Raw genomic sequence first — 8293 nt, forward strand, 5'->3', positions numbered from 1 at the left:
GAATCAGCAAATGATGGAGAATAAGATAAACGTAAATTTGGATCGTTTTATAAATTTTTATTTTTTTTTACAATTTTCAGATTTTTAATGACTAAAGTCATTAATTAATTTTTAAGCCACCAAGCTGAAATGCAATACCGAAGTCCGGACTTTGTCGAAGATTACTTGACCAAAATTTTAACCAATTTGGTTGAAAAATGAGGGCGTGACAGTGCCGCCTCAACTTTCACGAAAAGCCGGATATGACGTCATCAAAGACATTTATCAAAAAAATGAAAAAAACGTTCGGGGATTTCATACCCAGGAACTCTCATGTCAAATTTCATAAAGATCGGTCCAGTAGTTTAGTCTGAATCGCTCTACACACACACACACACAGACAGACAGACACACGCACATACACCACGACCCTCGTTTCGATTCCCCCTCGATGTTAAAATATTTAGTCAAAACTTGACTAAATATAAAAATGTGATGGCGGCCAAATGGGATGGTGTCAAAATGGGATGACGTGCTATTGTTATGACACGGTAGTAAAATGACGCTTGGCTTGTGAAATGTCGCGACAATGGGATGGGGGATAAATGGAATACGGTGAAACGGCATGGCGGCCAAATGGGATATGGTGTCAAAATGGGATGTCGCGCTATTGTTATGACATGTTAGTAAAATGCCCTGTCACGTAGTCTCAATCCAAATTGGAAATCCATAGCATCATCATTATAATCATCCTCATCTCATTAATCATCCAAAATTATAAATTTTATAAAATGACGCTTGGCTTGTGAAATGTCGCGAAAATGGGATAGGGAAAAAAATGGGACAGCGGCAAAATGGGATTGCACCAAAATGGGATGTGGATCAGCCACTAGATTTCCAATTTTAAAGTCTTAGGTATGACCCGGTGTGACGTTTTCATCTTTCGCCGTGTTGATATTTCGATTTTCGGCCTCGTTGATCTAGTATAAACTCTACACTGAACAAAAACAACACCCTTCGATAGTACTGATGAGCGACCTTGTGTACCTTACATTCATGGGGCCAAATTTGTCCAACCAATTATTTTATTTAACTTAGAAATTTGATTCATCCTAAAATGTTTCCCTTCTTACTCAAGGGACGTAACCACTCGGTACACGTTTTCGAAGAATTCGATTTTGGGAGTGAAATCTATTTAATTTCACCACCAATTTTTTTCACATGCAAGAAACTGACATGCTTTTCGTCCATAAATAATTTCTCTTCTTAATTTTACCAGGAAACAACATTTCGGTCTCGAGTAAATATCGAGGGGGAAATATGTACACAGGCGAGAGATGAAATCGTGACACCGGCCGAGGTTCAAACCCACGACCTCCCGATCACGGGGCGGACGCCTTACCACTAAGCTAATCGTGCCGGTTTACCCTTGAGTGACAGACGGACAGACAAAAGAATATACAGACAGACCGTAATTAACACAAACACACACACTCAGCAGAGCAAAGCGGTATAACACACAAACTCAGCAGAGCAAGGCAGTATTACACACACAGACTCTGCAGAGCAACTAAGTCGGTGACACACAGACACAGTTATTTGGGGACGATGTTTGCTGTATAGCAGTGAAATGGGGACGTCCAAAAACCGATAGCTCTGCGCTGTGCTATGAATGGTTTCATCAGTTACATATGGCGCTAGGCGACATAAGAGTATTTCCAATCCAGTCAGTAGCTAGCATTCACGACCCTGACAACGGATGGTTTGAGTCTGATTTATGAGAATGAGAATGAGGGAGAGAGAGTTGTATTAAATTGAATTGAATTAAATTGAATTGAATTTATCTTTCTCTTAACACTGTAACAGAACAAGAAATGCTAAAATGTTTTTTTTCCATCCCGCCCTCGCCCATTGAGTTGAAATAGAAGTTAACCACATTATGTTTGAAAATGTTCCAGTGCTTTATGTACAATAATGTTTCAATACAATCATAGTGTATTAACATTTTACCAGTATCAGCTGCAAAATAGAAGTAGTGCTTTACAAGTTTCGAAAGAGAAACAGCATGTAATGATACGTAAATGGTGTACAGCAGTGAATTGGGGACTGTTTCCCAAACAGCAGTCAGATGGGGTCTGGTTGTTGTACAGCAGTCATTTGGAGGCACAAGCTAAAACTGCTTCAGAGATGTGTGTTTTTCATTGGCTTTGATCTCCGCTGAGAGGGAGAGAGTCAGAAAGAGCGACATAGACAGATAGACAGAGACAGAGAGACAGACCGAGACAACAAAGGAGAGGTTAAGGACACCCCCTTACCCTTGAGTGACAGACGGACAGACAAAAGAATATACAGACAGACAGACCGTAATTAACACAAACACACTCAGCAGAGCAAAGCGGTATAACACAAACTCTGCAGCAAGGCAGTATTACACACACACACACACACTCTGCAGAGCAACTAAGTCGGTGACACACAGACACAGGTATTTGGGGACGATGTATGCTGTACAGCAGTGAAATGTGCTTGTTTGTTTGTTTGTTTGTTTGCTTCACGCCCAGCCGACCACGAAGGGCCATATCAGGGCGGTGCTGCTTTGACATAACGTGCGCCACACACAAGACAGAAGTCGCAGCACAGGCTTCATGTCTTACCCAGTCACATTATTCTGACACCGGACCAACCAGTCCTAGCACTAACCCCATAATGCCAGACGCCAGGCGGAGCAGCCACTAGATTGCCAATTTTAAAGTCTTAGGTATGACCCGGCCGGGTTTCGAACCCACGACCTCCCGATCACGGGGCGGACGCCTTACCACTAGGCCACCGTGCCGGTATGGTTTGAGTCCTATTTATGAGAACGAGAATGAGGGAGAGATGATTGTATTGAATTGAATTGAATTAAATTGAATTGAATTGATCTTTATCTTAACACTGTAACAGAATAGGAAATGCTAAACTACTTTTTTTTTCATCCCGCCCTCGCTCATTGAGGTGAAATAGAAGTTAACCACATTATGTTTGAAAATGTTTCCAGTGCATTATGTACAATAATGTTTTAATACAATCATAGAGTATTAACGTTTTACCAGTATCAGCTGCAAAATATAGTAGTAGTGCTTTACGAGTTTTGCAAGAGAAGCAGCATGTAATGATACGTAAATGTGATATAATACAACAGCGATCAAAGTTCAAGTCTGAAGGTAGGCTCTGAGAAGTGTAACCAGTGCATGCAAATCCTTGGCGATATGATTTATCTCAATAAGGTACAGTGTTCGTCGCACATCCGCAGGCTCCTCAATAAATGCCAGTCGTTCTGATTCATCATAACTCATGTCTGCTTTGTCCCTGAATAACGTCCAGTACAATGTTTCAGCTTTGGTACAATCGTAGGTGAACATGAAGTCATCTGATTTTGCAAGCAGCTGTTTGGATGAAGCATTGTACACCATTCTAATCACTTTCTTTCGTGTTCTGGGGTTCGTAGTAATTTCTAAAGCAAGTGCTTTTACTTCCCCTAGACTGTACTCCCTTTCCAAAGCATCCTTTTCAGCTTTAGTCAACTGCTTTTCCACTGGTTCCTCTGTATCACTCTCTGACGTAAAATATCTGTCCTTGTCACTGTCAGTGGCCACGCATGTGGAGTCAACGGATTGCTGCAAGGCAGGTTCCGTCAGCTTGGATGGAATGTGGCTCCGTGATTCACGTGCTTCAATGTTCACAACACAGCTTGCCTCGCTGTCAATGCGTTCGCCGGCGTGTAGTCTCATTTTCTGTTTGTGCCTAACGTCGGGAACTTTGTCGTACGTGTTTGTGTGAATTATGCCTGATGTTGTGCTGGCATGATTTCGCAGATGATCGATCAGCTGTATCAACAGAAGAAACGCATACCTCTTTGCTGTTAAATTGTTGGGATCATTGTCTGTCACGTCTGAGCTGCGAAGGGGTTTTGTTTACGTTGCGTTGACTAGCTCGGCAAATGGCGGCCTGTTGGTTCTCTGTGCTGAGCAGTTGAAGTGTGACTGTGGCTCCTTCTCATTCTCCGGTGACTTTCCAGTACTTGACATAGTGGTCAGCTGGCAGGCCTGTCAAGGTAGCTTCCACAGCAGTTGGTAGTCCAACGACAGGCATTTTCTTCACTTGTTCAAGTAAATTGCTGGAGCGAAAAATGTGTGCTGCCGGAGGGACAGATAGAGAGAGAGAGAGAGAGAGAGAGAGAGAGAGAGAAAGAGAGAGAGACAATGACAATGACAATGACAATTCTTTATTTAACGAGGGTAGTAGATTAAGCAGTGGTCTGCTTTTTTACATCCAGCCCTCGCCCTAAAGAGGGACTAACTAAAAAAATGAAATAAAAAATACAAGATACAAATTAGAAAATAGATAACTAAAATTCTACATTTTAACAGATAACTAAAGTGAAAACACATTATACATATGTACACAAAATGCATTACATTGAGGTAAATTGCGAGTTGATTGATGTGAATTAAGTGGTATAGTGCAGCTTGCACTTTCTCAACATCATGCTCTAATCCATACATTACATTTTAAAGAAAATCAATCAAACAAGCAAGACATTGCCAAGATCATCACACATCTAAATACATGTAGTGGTTGGTTTGTAAGTCCCTTCATTCGAAAAGGGTTTGTGTACATTATACCAATAAAGAGGAGAGGGGCATGTTTAATACAAAAATTGTATTTGTAATTGTAGAGAGAGAGAGAGAGAGAGAGAGTGAGAGTTGGGGTAATTAAATAAGAAAGAAAGACAGAGACAGAGTGAGAGAGACGGACAAACAGACGGACAGACATACGGACAGACAGTAACCTGCGAGAGAGAGGAAGACAGACAGATAGGCACACAGTCAAAAACCGGGGAAAAAAAATCATAGAAAGAGATAGAGATAAAAGACACAATTGCAACAGCTCTGCAGATTTCTTTCCTACGTGTTTGTTTAAAACAAATCTGACAGAGAAAGGAGAACAAAACAGAGAGAGAGTAGGAAAGAGAAAGTGTGTAAGAGAGAGAGAGAGAGAGAGAGAGAGAGAGAGAGAGAGAGAGAGAGAGAGAGAGAGAGAGAGAGAACTCAGAACTCAGAAATTTTATTGTAAACCACACTGTTGTGTTTGTACAAGGGGGGAGTAGAGTTTCCATTCAATGTATACTCTCTCACAAACAAGTAAGAACAAGTGCATAATACAGTGCTAAGGGTTGGAACATGGCGATCGAAAATCATTTACACACATTCATTTTAGCCTAGCAGTTGCTGTCGATGCCTGAATGCATAAAATGTATACCGGGAGAGTGCCCACAACCTACTTTTGTTTTGTGTTAGTAGTATCTGCATTGACGAGTTTTCTAGTTGACCGATTTCAAAGACATTTCCTAGGTAAGTTTCTCTTATATCAGAGTATACTGGACACTTAAAAAGAAAGTGGTGCTCGTTTTCGTGAGGGTATCTGCAAAGTGGGCAAACATGGGAACCGTTTGCAGAATATCTCTGTTTGTTGCACATCAGGGGTGAAACCCCAAGTCTGAGTTTTGTGAACACTTTTTGGATATATGGATTGTCTATTTGGTCAAGGTATTTTTCTCTTCCAAAGTCAGGTTTAAACAATTTGTATGTGTCATACCTCTCACTGTCTTCTAGCTTACTATGCCAGTCCTGGGTAAAGCAGTCTTTTAGGCGTTGTTGAAAAGCCTTGATAAAGTGTTTTTCGTTGCCGACATAGCCGTACGTCCACACATGTCCAAACCCATTTTCACATAGGAGGTTTCTGACCCTAGCGGACCAATTGTCTGTCCCTCTGTCTGCCATGTTCCTCATCATCACATGGGCCATTTTTACATATCTTGTGTTGGGGAGGCGATTTAGCCGCAACCAATATTTAACGCATCTGGTAGCAGCGAGGACTGATAGGGGAAATCTACCGAGTTCTCCGTATACCATGCAGTTGGGACTTTGGGGGGAAACACCTATTATCCGTTTGCATGCGAACATGTGTACCTTTTCAATGTTAGAGCAATCAAAACAACCCCACATTTCTGAACCGTATAGCAATATGGGGGTAATCTGTGTATCAAAGAGTGTGAAAAAAAGGTTTAGATCATAACATCCAATATTCCACAAAACTCTAAAAATGTCGATAACACCACGCTTAGCTCGTACAATAGAGTCTTCAAAGCATCGTTGGATGGAAACTTTGGTGGTCAAGGTTAAGCCGAGATATTTATACGAGTTGGTAACGTACATGTTGTCGTGACCAAATGTCCAGGCTTCGTTTTTCCCCAAGTATCCACCGTTGCGAAATACCAACACTTTTGTTTTTTCTTTGTTTACCTTTAAACCTAATCTGTTGGCAACTTCATGCAAAATATTTAACTGGTTTTGTAGTCCCACCGGTGTCACTGAAAGCAATGCTATGTCGTCAGCAAACATCATGATAAATAGTTCAATTTCACCCGGAAGAAGTTGAATTCCATGCCTCCCTTTTAGAATCATTTCAGACGCAAGTTCGTTAATCAAAAAAGAGAACAGGATTGGGCTTGCCAAGCATCCTTGTTTGAGACCTTGCATACACTCAAAAAAGGCCGTGTAGTCAGAGTTACACCGAACACAAGATAATACGTTTGAGTACATTGCTCTGAGTGTTTGAAGCATTTTGCCCCCAATGCCGATCTTGAGCAGTACATTCCATAGTACATCTCTTTTGACAGTGTCGAACGCCTTTTGGAAGTCCACAAAGGCCACATACAGTTTCTTGTGTTGTTTAAGTTGCTTGCTTACAGCTGCATATAACGTGAAAATATGGTCCACTGTCGTATACCCTTTTCTGAATCCAGCTTGGGACTCAGACATGACATTGTTCATTTCAGCCCACTTAGTCAATCTATTGTTAATGATGGCAGTATACAGTTTACTGACACAGCTTAGCAGCGACACGCCCCTGTAATTGTCAGGGTTCTCATCGTTGCCTTTTTTAAAGATTGGGTGAATAATGGCTTTGGCCCACTCAGCTGGGTATGTTCCTGTGTGGAACAGTTTGTTAAAAAGCTCTACCAGGTAAGTAGTAACATCATCACCTGCGATGCGAAGCAACTCGTTTGGGATTTCATCTATACCTGTTGCTTTGCCTTTTTTCAGCCCTCTAATGGCTTCTCTTACCTCTCCTTCAGATATACAGTCTACTTCGTTTATAACGTCGCCGGATATAACGTCACCCCGTTATATCGTCACCCAAACACCGGTCCCGGCTCAATTCCTTCTTTCCAAGACTATTTTAACCTCGGATATAACGTCACCGGATATAACGTCACCCAGTTATAACGTCACTCATCCATGTCGGTTATAACGTCATATCAATCCCCATATGCAGCAGTTTGCATGGTGAACGACTGTCAAGGCATGTTCATTTACCCTACACGTGTCACAAGTTTTGTGTGTTAACGGTATTCAAGTTTTTCCGTTTTCCCGTTGTTAGAGGCCCAAGGAAAACTAGGTTCAAGGCATAATCATTTTTGCTGCATGCGTTTTGTGAGTTTCTGTTCGAGGTTTTTAATCAAAAGAAAAATGTTTTATTTCATTTCGTTTTGTGAGTTCCTGTTCTATGTTTTTAGTCAGTAATGAAAAATGTTTCATTTCATTTCGCTTTGTGAGTTCCTTACTTAGGTTCCTCAGTGTTCTAGGTTTTTAATCAAAAGAAAAATGTTGCATTTCGTTCGTTTTGTGAGTTCCTGTCTTGGTTTATAATAAAAATTTTTTTTTTAAAGTTTCATATCGAGCATACATGGTAATTACTCCTGCGCGAGCGCGTGCGAATGGATCTGTCTACTTCTGTCCTTCAATCACGCATATAAAAAAAAAAAAAACTCGATTATTGAAATGACGGTAGGAGAAGGTCGAGAGGATGAAAACAGACTACGACGTTTGTTTGTTTTTTGGTCCGTAATATACTGACTACAACTGCCCACGACGAGGAGGCTGAGCTTCACTTTCAACTGGGCGTTGTCGACAGGCTGAGTAGGTCGCTCAGGCTAAATTGTAAAGGTAAACACTAAGTGCAGTGAACCGACAAATTGAGAAAAGTGATACTGCACTCTTAAAGCACTATTATGACTCTACTTGGAAACTGGGCCATGGACGTTATATCAAGTGACGTTATAATGATATTCCTGGCCCCCATAATAATAATACAGTAGTAGTCTAACGAGTATAACGTCCCGCTCACTAGATGTGGTGGAGACGGTGGATGGGGGAAAGGGGGTAACTACTGAACCCAAAGTTGTTACTACCAGAACGATTGTGCGTAA

This window comes from Littorina saxatilis, linkage group LG16, assembly GCF_037325665.1.
Source record: "Littorina saxatilis isolate snail1 linkage group LG16, US_GU_Lsax_2.0, whole genome shotgun sequence".
NCBI lineage: Eukaryota > Metazoa > Mollusca > Gastropoda > Littorinimorpha > Littorinidae > Littorina > Littorina saxatilis.